Here is a 13,746-nt window from a genome sequence, read left to right as displayed (position 1 = left end):
AAAAGAACCGAATTATTCTCCATAAAGTGCCTTTCCGAACACTAATAGCAACAAAACCAAATCAGTATCTTGATATAAAATTACACATTACTGATACTGATGTCACCCATGCGGCAGCATCTCCCTCCGACGCGTGTTACGGACGGAAACCTTCTGCGATTGACAAGCAATTCGGGACCGCTTTGCGATTTGGGCGTAACTTATTTTGTAAACAAACATTGGAAGGTGAATTCCTGCTAAAACAAGCATATCATGAAGAAACCACGGTATGGATCCGATAGATTAAGCTTTCCTCTACCAGATAAGGGAATTAGTTTAGGATGAAAACGCTTGCATTCTCCGGAATTCATGAAGCAATGTTTGTTTACAAAATAAGTTACGCCCAAATCGCAAATCAGTCCTGAATTAATTTTCACTTTGAACTAAATTCTTCCTTAACCTTCCCTGAGAAGAACCGAATAATATAAATAATGCGCCTTCCGAATCAGTAACAGCAACCACTCAATAGTCCGACGCGCGTTTGTGATTCTGCTGCCGAAATCAATTTCCGCTGTGGCTAAGCGATGATGATTTGTCTTTGATGAAAATATATTCTGATCAACCTTTTCTTTTGGAAAATTGAGGTTCTGAAAAGAACCGATTAATTTCGAGTAATGCGCCTTCCAAATTAACTGCAACATGTCCAGATCCCGAGCCATGCGAGAAATTTTCACTAGAGTGTCAATGACGATAGTCTGTTTGCCGCTGAGCTACAGATGCAGCAAACACCGCCTCCGTGGATCCTCGAACCGAAATTACGCGCGGGCGCAAAACACGGGACTATTTATACCCAGAGAAAATTAAACGGTGGGTCAAAAGGTCCGTGACTTATATCATTCTGATGTCCGTGTTGGGAATGCATGAACGGGATTGGTTGATTCTGATATTTTTACTGGGTAGGACAAGAATTAAAATTTCTAATAGCTTATCGTGAATAATCAAAAGTTTCAATGAAATTGACAAATTGCTGGAGAGTTTCCGAGTCGATTGATATATAAATCTCAAAAATCAATCAAAAGATAAAGGCTGTATTATCGTTCAAAATCTTACATGATTTCGTGACAATCCCCGGTTTTAGATTCTGATTTGACACCCAATACCTTCGGGTAAGACGTAGTCCAACGTCAAAAAAAAACAAATCGACCACATTCTGATCGATGGCAAATTCAAGCATGCGTCAAAGGGAGAGACTGCAAAAATGTATTCGCATGCGGAGATGTACTCCACCGCGCTGCTTCCACAAACGCCAGCGGACTAAGCAACAGATACAGTAGACGTTCGATAACTGCAATGCTTTTTAACTGCAATTCGATTCAAAACTTTAAACGGACGTCAAACTTCAAACTGACGTCAAACTCAATTACAGCTGCATTGCGCTGCACATTTAGATGCACTTTTATTGCATATGACGTCGATTGACAACCGTTTGACGTCTAAAATGCGTTGCAGTTATCGAACGGCATTCGTTAACTGAAAAGTAAACATTTTGCAGTTATCGAACGGCTACTGTAGTCCGAATGCTGCGAACGAAATGGTGCAACAAATTCGAACAATGAATGAAGTTCAAATCGGTAATTACCCTCTTCCAGTGATCATTGTGGTCCTGAAAAGGTCCTTTTGGTTTGTTAGACAGTTAACCCGCTTCATTTTCTCAGTGGCACCAAGCTAAATGTAACTCGAATGCTGATGCCTGGTGAGAAAACCGATCTATGTGTTTAAGTTCGTGTATTTGGTAGGAGCAGGCGTGTATAACACTTTACAGAGCCACTTTTCTTTGTGATATGTACACTCGAAATATTTTATTATTAGATTAGTAAGAGAGGGAAATAAGCCAACGTACTCGTGGCGACTCGAGGTTAGGTTTATAATGTTCATGGATGAACGGGATTCATGATTCGGGAATCAGGGGATCATCGTAATCAAGGAATTTCAGCTCATCCGGTCATTTGGCGTCAGGATCGATGTGGTGTGTCGTCGTGCTCGAGGAATGGTTCGAATGGAAGCATCTTCCGGACGGCCAGAGCAACGGCGCTCTACGGGACACAAAGACAGGAAAAAACAAAAAAGAACTTTGAAGAAAAGAAAAAAACAAAAGTATTAGACTTTTATGTCAGAGGAACAAAGAAAACTATAAATGGCTTGCATATAGACCACATCACGATTCCCCAAAACACCTCTTATCTCCTGGAAGGGTTGTTTACCTCGGGCCACTAGGGTATCAAAACCGATCTATATAGGTAGACGTATTTTGATTTCCTCCACCAGCGCTTCCGCTTCTGCTTCCGCTTGCTGTTCTCCAAAACTGTTGCTAGCTCCTTGCGCTTTTCCTGCTTACGACCACTCATTTCGCAAGAAGTGCACGCGTCTGATCGCATAAATAACGTTGTCCAACGTCTACCTTGCGGTCGTGTCTTGTACACAACCCTTCTGATTTTTTGAATTCATAATCTAGTTACTAGACTGTGTGGTGCTGAAAAAATACCGAAATGGTGGATATTACACAGCTCGATAATAATATTAAAAAGACGTAATCCTTTCGAAGAAGACATGCATTAGCCGAGTATGAAGCAATGATAAATGTTATCTCTTCATTATACATAAATACGCGCATTTTTCAACGTGATGATTATATATGATCTATACTTTTGATCCATAATAAAACACTTCAGGGAGAACATCAATGCTACATGTCACAAGCGGTTCAATGTAAACAAATTCTTCAACAACTTCAAACATATCCCCACCAAGCACTGCATCAGCACCAACACCACTAGATCTTTCTCTATCTCTACCCACAACCATGTCCTTTGTCGTTGTTGAACAATAAATGCGAAAGAGCACGACCGTCTAAGATCACAAACGAGGTTGACATTTCGTCTGCAATCCAAATACACCCGATTCTTTTTTTACACGGGGGATGCGTTCCGTGTAAAAAAAGTTTTCTGTTCAAAATTAAAAAATCCGTGTAAAAAAAGTTTTATGATTTCTCGACGAATCGTGCAAAATGGAGCAACTTTGCAAAAATGTTGTATGGGATTTTTTTACACGGCCGTGTAAGAAAAATCCGTGTAAAAACAGAATCGAGTGTACTTGATTTCGAGCTATCAAGTGTTACATGTAACAGCCTAATCAGTTTCGCCGATAAACCATGTTCAGACATAATCTCTCAAAGCCCATATCTTTTCACTGAATTGTACGCTCTTTGAAATCAATGAACAGATGAAGAATTTGCAAGTTTATTTTAATCTTTCATTTATTTGAGAGGCTAATTTGCCGTGAAGCCTTATGGAGCCGAAATCATACAAGATTTCATACTTTTCTTCATGATTCTAGCACAATAATGCTAGTTTTGGGAACGTAAAGACTAGTGGTTTGACCGTGGTTGTACACTTAATTTTTTTCGCCGGGACCTCAGCATTATTAGTTTATTTTCCCGAGGTGGGCACCACCGAGTTTTAGCAAACAGGATTTTTGACAAACTCAGTACAAGTGACGTTTCGGTTACTAATATACGGTAAATATTTGGCTGAGAATCAGTAATAAATCAATTTTTGAGTTGAGATTCAGTTTTGAAATTTACCGAGCTTCAGTGGTGTCCGATTTTGCAGAACTCGAAAAAGAAAAACTTAGTGTGTGGGAATACAATTATACAGTAGGAAAGGAAGGGAATTTAGGGTGCTTAATTAATTACGATGCTGATGTTTCACATCTGTAAACAAACATTTTTTGGGAGACAACAGCAAGAGGAATTTGAAATAGACATCAAGAGGAAGCCATTCGTGATGCGTACGTCGGATAACGGGAGAGGCGGACTATGATTATAATTTAACAACAGAAACTTTCAAAAATTGGTGGACACTTGACATGTATACGAGATCAAGGCCTGCCAACACTTTCCTAATGGGCTTTGGTTGTTTTGCTCGCATCCAGAGATGTTCGGTTAGAGCAAATCTGAGGCTACGATACTTCTTGTACGCTCACACGACATAATCAGAAACCCGACAGTCTGCCCCAAAAATCTGCAACCTGTACCACGGGTCATATCATCCACGGGCCGATAATCTGATCCGTAGTTGATTGGCCCTCACGAAAACCTGCCTGATATTCGCAAACGGAGGACTCGTCGAACGGTCAAAGTCTCCTGTCATAAGACGAGTTTAAACAATCCCATTGAATTCCACCACTTAATTGTATCCTGACAGATACGTATTTCGACCTCAACAGTAAGGCCGTCTTCAGTGTCTTGTACTTGACTCGACTCGTACAAGTCTCGAGTCAAGTACAAGACACTGAAGACGGCCTTACTGTTGAGGTCGAAATACGTATCTGTCAGGATACAATTAACTGGTGGAATTCAATGGGATTGTTTAAACTCGTCTTATGACAGGTGAAAACATTCCACTAAAAAGCTCAAAATAATTTTCTTATCAGTCAAAGTTTGTTAAACAAAATACGCGACAGAATTTGTTAAGGCCGAGTTCAGAAGGGTAAACCCTCTGCAGTTGACACATTCTAGCATGTGCCATTTAATATAGATCTGGTATATGAGGCCATCCTACCAGCCGGTAGACATCTCTTCGTCCTTCCATATGTTTTAACAGTGAGATGGATCGATTGATGCAGCTGCTCACTTCCAAGTACGAACCACTAGCATTCAAATCATGGCAGCATTTTTCTCGTCCGTCAATGCTCGAACTTTTTATCAAACCAACCACTTAATTGAACATTCTCCCACAATCTGTTGACATAGCCAAATCCGTTAACATCTCTTATCCGCTTGTCCAGCTTCTGGTGGTACTGTTCAGCAACTCCTTCAACTGTAACATTGGATATTCAAACTAAAAGTTTTGTAATTTTATGAATTCGGTACGCTGATCACAACTACAAGGTGTAGTGATCCGAGTCAATGTTCAGGCCACTCAGAACCTTACATACATAACATCCGTCGATCAGCACGTGAGTATATGTCGCCGGTCGGATGTTGCCAGTTGTGTTAGTGGATATTCTCTCGTGCAAAATAGTCAATCATTATTGTAGGTAGCGGAATGAAGGCTATTCGTACCAATGACGGGACGAAAAAGCTTTCTCTACCGATCTGCGTGTTTGCATTCCAAATGACAATCCTTATATCGTTTGTTGAGCATTCTCCGTAAGCCTTATCAAAGCTCTCAAAGAACGCATCGTTCACGTCATCAGGCTTATCGTTCGTTGGGACATAGATGATGATCAGGCTGTGGTTGAAGAATTTGTTCTTTATCCTCAACACACAAATGTGGTCGCTTAACGGCTTCCACCGGGTAACTCACTTCACCTGCTTCCTGATCACTATGGAGCCAATTACACACTCTGTCGTCGTCACTATAGTAGATGTGGTATTTGAATAAACTGTTTGGAGTGGTATTTAAATGAAGTGAGTGAATCTATCGCTCGGAATTCACGTTCTCCGATTTTGGGTCACCGTATTTCCTGGATAGTTGTCACTCTCACGCCGACCTTCTGCAGCTCACGAGCCAGTAGCCCACCACGTGCGAGTTCATTCAAATTTCTCACGTGTCATATCCAACATTCCAATCGTTGTCCCTAATTTTTTGCCGGACCTATTGCCGTCGAATCATCTCCACCTCCACCTCCACTTTTGACTTTCTTGGTAAATGTAGAATCTTTGGAAAGCGACCTTACCAGGATTGTGCATCCTACAACGCATTGGAGAAGATTTATTTTACAATGCACGAGAAAGGCGCAATCACCGCTAGGCGGATTGATCTGTTCATAACCAACCCCGGCTGGGATAAGGATAGGAATAAAATTAAGGGTATGCGATAACACAATTTTTCCTAACGAAACGAAACGAAATTGGAAATGCTACTGTTGGATCGGAACAAAACGAAACGAAATTCAAATTTTCTTCCGAAACTTCGAAACGAAACGAAATCCGGGTCCATATGATTCGAAATTTTACGAAACGAAACGAAATTTATTTTTTTTCCGCGGAATTTTTATTCAAAGTTTTTTAGCATTATATAGATAATGCAAAAAAGGAATAAAAAAATCCGCAGAGGAAATAATTTTGTTTAACATTTTTAGAATCAAATAAGGTCGATACAAGTATATGAAAAAAAAAGCACCTCCTAGAATTTTTTTTCTTTAAAATATAGTTTTGATGCGACAACAAAAAAAATCGGAAAATAAAATCAGAACATGCCCAAGTAACATTTTAAGTTATATAACGTTCTTGAAGACCATAATTCACTCTACAAGATTGTTATAAAACCAGTATAAAACCAAAATGTTACTAGGGATTCTTTAACAAATCTGAGGAGGTTTTTGATTTTTTTTTTCATATTGATATTGATTAGATCTGTTCACCATTTTGAAAAGTATTACAGATTCAAAGTGCCACTCATCCATTTCAATTAACATCTTGAAAAAAGTATGCAGGTAAATTTTAGACCAAATTCATCAAGATTTATTGAATGTGTAAAACTTTCTAAAATTGTATTTTCAACAGATTTAAGCAGTATGAAAGCTGTTGATTGCAATACAAAATTCGACTTTTTTTTACGTTGTGAGTTTTTTATGGTGAAGGGCATTTTTCATCCATCACTTGGAAGATAAACTTGGAAGATAAACAAAAATCGTGACTGCTAGATGAAAACCCATTTTTCGTTTCATCACTTTTTCACAAATTCTTTAGTGCGCTGCGATGGGAGTTGAACCTAAACAATAATATCCTTGAGATGCGCTGACAACATTTTCACGCTATCTGCATGAGGCATCAGTGTCTGGGTCATTTGGCATAAATTCATTTGGCATAACGCCATTTTGCATAAAGTCATTTGGCATAAAAACCATTTGGCATAACGGTCATTTGGCATAACGGACATGTGAGATAATTTTGAACTGCAACAAAAAAGTGGGCCATTTGCCATAATTTGGAACTGTTAAGGACAAGCATCTCGAAATGCAAAACAAAATTCACTCGCGTTTTCAAGGGCACCCCACTCAAATGTCATTTTTATTATTCCACGGTTGCTGCGATACTGCAAAGCTGAAACAATAAAAACAAAAGTTGTCCACTGCCTCCGTATTGAGTGGTGTGCCCTTGAAAACGCGAGTGAATTTAGTTTTGGATTCTGTGACGCTTGTATTCTGTATTCTGAACAAACTTCTATTTTCATAAAAACAATCACTTTTAATTTTGAAGAAGAGATCAAATCCTCCATTGCAATGTGGGCAAGCGCCCACTTTTAAAGAAGGGATCACGTCCACCATTGCCTTAATCCGGACAAACGCCTACTTTCAAAGATAAGCAATCACATCCACCATTGGATTAATCGGGTCTGGGTCATTTAGCATAACGCCGTTTGGCATAAAGTCATTTGGCATAACGCCGTTTGGCATAATGGTCATTTGGCATAACGGACATTTGGCATCATTCCGAACTGTTAAAGAGGAAGGGATATTTTATGTATTGCTTAGCGTAGTAGGTCGAGGCTGATTTCTGATAAATTTAGACTGTTGGTAGATATTTGCCGGAAGAACGAAATAACAAAACGGTAGAATTGCTTCCGAGGGAGGGATCACATCCATCATTGACTTATTCCGGAAACATGCCTACTTTTAAAGTAGGGATTACTTCCACCATTGCATTGCTTCAATCCGGGCATGTGCAAAACCCGGCAAGCTTCTAACTTTAAAAACTCAAGTAATACACTTGTCGTAGACGAGTTATTAAAACCAATCAAGTCACATATGAGTTACTGTAACCAAATCAATCTGAATTGTGCTACTCGGGGAAGAGATCACCATTGATTTATTCCCGACAAGCACCTACTTATAAAGAAGGAGTCATATGCACCATTGTCATAATTCGGGCAGGGCCTACTTTTAAAGAAGGGATCACATCCACCATTGCTACAATTCGGGCCACACACCTTCTTTTAAAAAATGGATAACATCCATCATTGCTCTCATCCGGGCAAGCGCCTACTTTTATAGCACGAATCAAATCCTCCATTGCCACAATCCGTGTAAGCGCCTATTTTCAAAGAAGGGATCACATTCACCATTGCCTTAATCCGGGCAAGCGCCTTCTTTTAAAAAAGGAATCACATTCACCATTGCCATAATCCATGCGAAAAAGGGATCGCATCTACCATGGCCTTAATCCGGGCATGCGCCTTCTTTTAAAGAAGGAATCACATCCACCATTGTCATACTGCGGGCAAGCGCCTACTTTTAAAGAAGGGATCACATCCACCATAGCCATAATTCATGCGAGCACCTACTTTTAAAGAAGGGATCTCATCTATCATGACCTTAATCCGGGCAAGCGCATTCTTTTAAAGAAGAGATCATTTCCTCCAAACGTCCGTTATGATAAATGACCATCATTTTTTACGCTGTTCACAATTGTGCCAAATGTCCGTTGTGCCAAATCACCCTTATGCTAAATGGCGTTATGCCATATGATTTTATGCCAAATTGCCCGCTCCCGGCTTAATCCAAGCAAATGCCTACTTTTCAAGAAGTGATCATATCCACCCTTGCCTTAATCCGAGCAAGCGCCTAGTTTTAATGAAGGGATCACATCCACCACTGCCTTAATCCGGACAAACGCCGACTTTTAAAGAAGGGATCATATCCACAATTGGCTTATCCCGGCAAGCGCCTACTTTTAAAGAAAGGATCACATCCACCATTGCCTTAATCCGGGCGAGCAACTACTTTTTAGGAAGGGGTAATATCCACCATTGCCTTAATTCGAGCAAACGCCTACTTTTAAAAAAGAGATTGCATCCACCATTGCCATAATCCGGCCAAACGTTCACTTTTAAAGGCGGGATCACATCCACCATTGCCTTATTCCGGACAAACGCCTACTTTTAAAGATAAGGAATCACATCCACCATTGTCTAAATCTGGGCGAGCAACTACTTTTTAAGAAGGCCGGGCAAATGCCTACTTTTCAAGAAGTGATCACATCCACCCTTGTCTTAATCCGAGCAAGCGCCTAGTTTTAATGAAGAGCTCACATCCACCATCGCCTTATGCCGAGCGAACGCCCTAATTTTAAGAAGAGATCACATCCACAATTGTCGTAATTCGAGCTAGCGTCTACTTCAGGGCGAGCAACTACTTTTTAAGAAAGGGTAATATCCACCATTGCCTTAATCTGAGCAAACGCCTACTTTCAAAAAAGAGATTGCATCCACCATCCGAGCAAGCGCTCCATACTCGGCTAATGCATGCTTTCTTCGAAAGGATTGTGTATTTTATTATGTTATATTCACTATACCAGGTTTTTTTTACAGCACCACTGAGACTTGTTATTTATTTTATGAATAAACAAAATTTATGCCATATGCCTGTTATGCCAAATGGCCCTCACTGTTGTCGTTATGTCAAATGTTTTTTTATGCCAAATGACCTTATGCCAAATGGCGTTATGCCAAATGACTTTATGCCAAATTACCCACTCCCTAGGCATAACCCATCCCGGATTATGTGTAACAGTCTACTTGCCACGTATTTCCTAATGCCCCGGAAAACGTTCCGAATACCATGATGAATCTGTATAGCCGTTATTTCTACAGCTCTGCAAAATGAAAAACAAATTTCCGTAAAACACTACGGTTATTTGCTGATTTTAGCAATAAAATGAGAGCTAGGACATGATTTAATCTTTTAATCGAGACAGCCTTGTTACTATTCAGTCGGTAGCTCTAAAGAGGTGATCGCCATACCAGTGCGTATAACTTAATTAATTTGGTACGGAATCTTCCCAATACAGGTCAGACTCGATTATCCGGAGTATCGATTTTATTTTCATTCAGTTTATTTGTAGTTCATTTACAATTAAAAGTTATTTATAGTTTTTAAAAATTAACGTCCAAGTGGAAGACTAATGCGTTTACATCTATAGCATCGTTACTTAAATTAACAAAGTTGATGTAATTTGTTATCATTCGTAAAATCTCCACTCGTTTACGTTTGTTCACCCTGCCAGTGTAGGTATCGCCAACTCTTCGTAAGAGAATCTTCTCCATCCATTCATAAGCCCTGCTATTCTCTGCTGTAGGACCGTCCAAGCCGGGCCGACACGAGGACAAGAGCAAAATTTGTGCTGGAGCGTTTCTTGTAAATGATTCCCGCAATAGGTGCAGTTGTCGTCTGCTACTCGCTGCATTGTATGGAGCAGCTTCCGATGCTCGGTCTTTCCATTCACAAACAGGTAGAGTTGCGAACGGTCGGTGTATTGAAGACAGCTGTTTGTATCCAATGTTTTGCCACACGCGGGGCCAGTCGATCGTCGGACTATTTTGTTCCACTTTAGGCCGTTCTGTTTGTTGCACAAAATGCTGGTGGATTTGATCGGCGGAGGGGTTTTGTTGGATTTGGTGAGGGATTTGGGATAAGCATGATAGGATTGTTTTGATGTCGGGATGATCTATTGAAATTACAGGGCGAGGATTAACGTGGAGAAGAAGGGATCTATAGTAGGGAAGGGAGTCGATCTCTTTCAGATGTCTGTTCAAAGCCAGACTGCGGCTTTTGAGGGCCGGGATGTGCAGATTTAGACCCCCGTGTTCCTGTTTCCGAGACAATTGCATCATCGGCACGCGGGCGACAATACCCCTCCACAGGAACGTACCCATCGTCGACGTTATCTTCGCTGTATGTAGGTTCAATGGAGGCAGCACCGATGAGAGGTACCATAATTTTGCTGTGCCGAAAGTGTTTAACATAATCACCTTCTGGTGTAACGTTAGAGTGCGAAAAGCGTGAAGCCACATTTGTTGGGAGAACTTCCCCACCATCGCATTCCAATTCAACGTCGTCATCAATCGTATCGAGTTTGCGAAGGTGATACCAAGAATTTTGACGACATTTGCCGTTTGCAGCCACGGAATATCGATGATATTACCTTCGCAATAGCCAACATTAATCGACATCGTTTTGCGCAAATTAAGTTTTGCGCCGGCTGCTGCCAGGGTTGTAAATTTTCGGCAGCACTGGATGAAGGTGATGTTTTTTTATATCATGTTTTTATTTTCTCCCTGCTTTGAAATCAACCTCACATTCCCGGAGAGGCAGAAAAGTAAACAACAGAACTCACATCACCCACTGCGCCGCGAAGATGAAATTTACCACAGCAAAATGTACACATTCACTCAGCAAATTGAAAAAAATCACCAGGCGTTTGAATGGGCCACTCACAGTCATTAGGTAAGGCGCGAACTGAGCAGCCTGTCAGAGCGACTTGTGAGTGGCTGAATGCGAAATTGAACGGTCGGTGTTGGAAATGATTTTCCGGCTGCACCCAGTCGCACTCACCACGGCGGCGATGAAGGCGACTGCAGATTATACTGAGATCCATGTTTTTCACTGCATTGACTGTGAAATATTTCTACCCTGGCTGCTGCACAGAAACGGTTAAATATTTCACGGATCATTCCTATCCGTGCCTCTGTTGTGACGATGACGCTGATGTCGTCCGCATATGCCACAAGCAAATCATCCCCACACGCTTGCTCTAGTCTGCATACCAGTAGATGGAGATACAGTACAAACAGATGCATCGACAACGGGTCCCCTTGCCGCACCGATCGAGCGATCTCGAACGATCGAGAGAGGTGCCCATTGATAAGCAGCCTGGATGTGGACCGACTGGCTATGCGCGCGAGAAGAGCGATGAGTTCCTCATTAAACCCGAGCGACTGCATGGTGCCGAACAAGAACGAATGACGCACCCGATCGAAGGCGTTCTCCAGATCAAAACTGATGAGCTTACCGGAGCGACGGTGGTGACGGAGGCTGGCAATCCGATCTTTGAGAGCGAGAGTAGCTTGAAAGATATTGCGTTCTGAGTTCGAACATTTCTGTCCGTCGCTCAGCACACGATGGGCTCGCATGACGCGCTCTAGCCGGATTTTGAGGATACGAGAAAGCAACTTGTAATCACTGTTGAGCAGAGATATGGGCCGGTATGCTCGGGCCGTGTTATCACCTCCCTTTTCTTCACCAGCACGATAATACCCTCGACGAAGGCATTGGGGAGATTGCCGGTGAGTGCTTCATTCAGTAGCAGGTTTAATTCGCGGTGAATTACGTCGAACATGCGGAGATAAAATTCTCTTGGGGTCCCGTCGGCACCGGGGGACGTTTGGGCGCGCTTCGCCTGATAGCAGAGAGGATCTCTGCTGTTGTTATCTCCTCCATGCACGCTTCGTTCGACGGGTCGCCCGGAGGGATAACGCGCTCGCATGCAAAATCGTTCCCGTCGTTGTTATTGTCGCCGTTTTCTGCTGCTTCTTCTGCATAGAGGCTCGAGAAGAAATCAAACAGCTTCATTTCTATCGCCTGAGGCTCGGCGACAAATTCGTCCTCTCCCGTCTGCAGCTGTGTAATTACGGTTTTCTTTCGTCGTCTTTCCCCCAGTTGGAAGATCGACATTGGTTCGCCAGCCAGATGCGTCTCGTTGATGCGCATAAACATGTGCGAGAAATTACGCTGCAGTGCCAACATTTCTCCTTTCAGCCGATTGATGGTGGTTATTAATTGTGGCTGCTGGTAGTAGCCGTCGTACGCTTGCCGTAATTGCGCATAGAGATGCTGGTGCGCATCGTGAAATTCGTAAAAGAGATCGAGATTTCCACTTAAAAAACGACTTGATTTTAGGCTTAGCGTACGACAGTCACCAATCCATACATGTCCCATAGTTTCTGCGTTGTAGAGTCCAGTATTGCCACTTAAACTGGAACTCGGCAACGTTTTCATCGGTTAGGCGATGCGGTCGAACGGCACAGAAACCGCGCCCCGGCTTATGTCCCAGTAGAGGGAGACATATTCTGACCATAAGCGCTTTATGGTCTTTGAAGCAGCAGACGTGTGTGAAGGCGGACTGCAGTTTGTCGCGTAGTCCCCGGCTTAGGTAATGATCGAGTCGAGACTGCGCGTTTTGATTGATGTACGTAAAGCCGGCATCTCGTGGGAACAGCATCTCCCACGCATCCTGCAGCTGCAGCTGCTGTACGGAGGTTTTAAGGGATAGACTAGTATTCGGGCTGGACGAATCGCACGCACGGAGCACGCAATTGAAATCGCCAGCGAGGATGACGTTTTCAGTATGGTGGCGGAGATAGTACGCCAGCGTGCCATTGAAAAATGCTTCTCTGGCCGCTCGCTGCGCAGAGCCGGAGGGAGCGTAACCGTTGCAGATGGTCGTGTCGTGTATTCTGAGCGCTATCAGTCGGCTGTCCAGACTCTTCTCAACCTGAGTGACCTGGATGTGTTCCTTCACCGCAATAGCTGTGCCTCTCCTCGTGTGGTCCACATTTGCGAAAACGATAAACCCAGACAAGGAAAGCTGTTCATTTTCGACTTCCTGCAGGCACACGATATCAAGACATTGGCTGCTAATAAAATTTCGGAGCGCGTTCAGCTTCGTGGGGTTGGTGATGGTTCCTATGTTTATTGATGCGAGGTTATAGGACGTGAGAGCCATTTAAAGATATTAGTTCTCGTCCCGCTCATCGTTACCGTCGTCGTATCGTTGCTTCTTGCCAGGCGGGCGACCTCGGCTTCGGCTACTCCTCGTAGATGTTGACGAGTCATCCGTCTCGTTGCCGGCTGTTCGGCTTTGCGATCGAATTGCGCTAATAGGTTTTCTAAAAACATCCACCAAGGCCACTTCGGCGCTCTGTG

Source organism: Armigeres subalbatus, chromosome 2, assembly GCF_024139115.2.
Source record: "Armigeres subalbatus isolate Guangzhou_Male chromosome 2, GZ_Asu_2, whole genome shotgun sequence".
Lineage (NCBI taxonomy): Eukaryota > Metazoa > Arthropoda > Insecta > Diptera > Culicidae > Armigeres > Armigeres subalbatus.
This window is presented reverse-complemented; position numbering follows the sequence as displayed.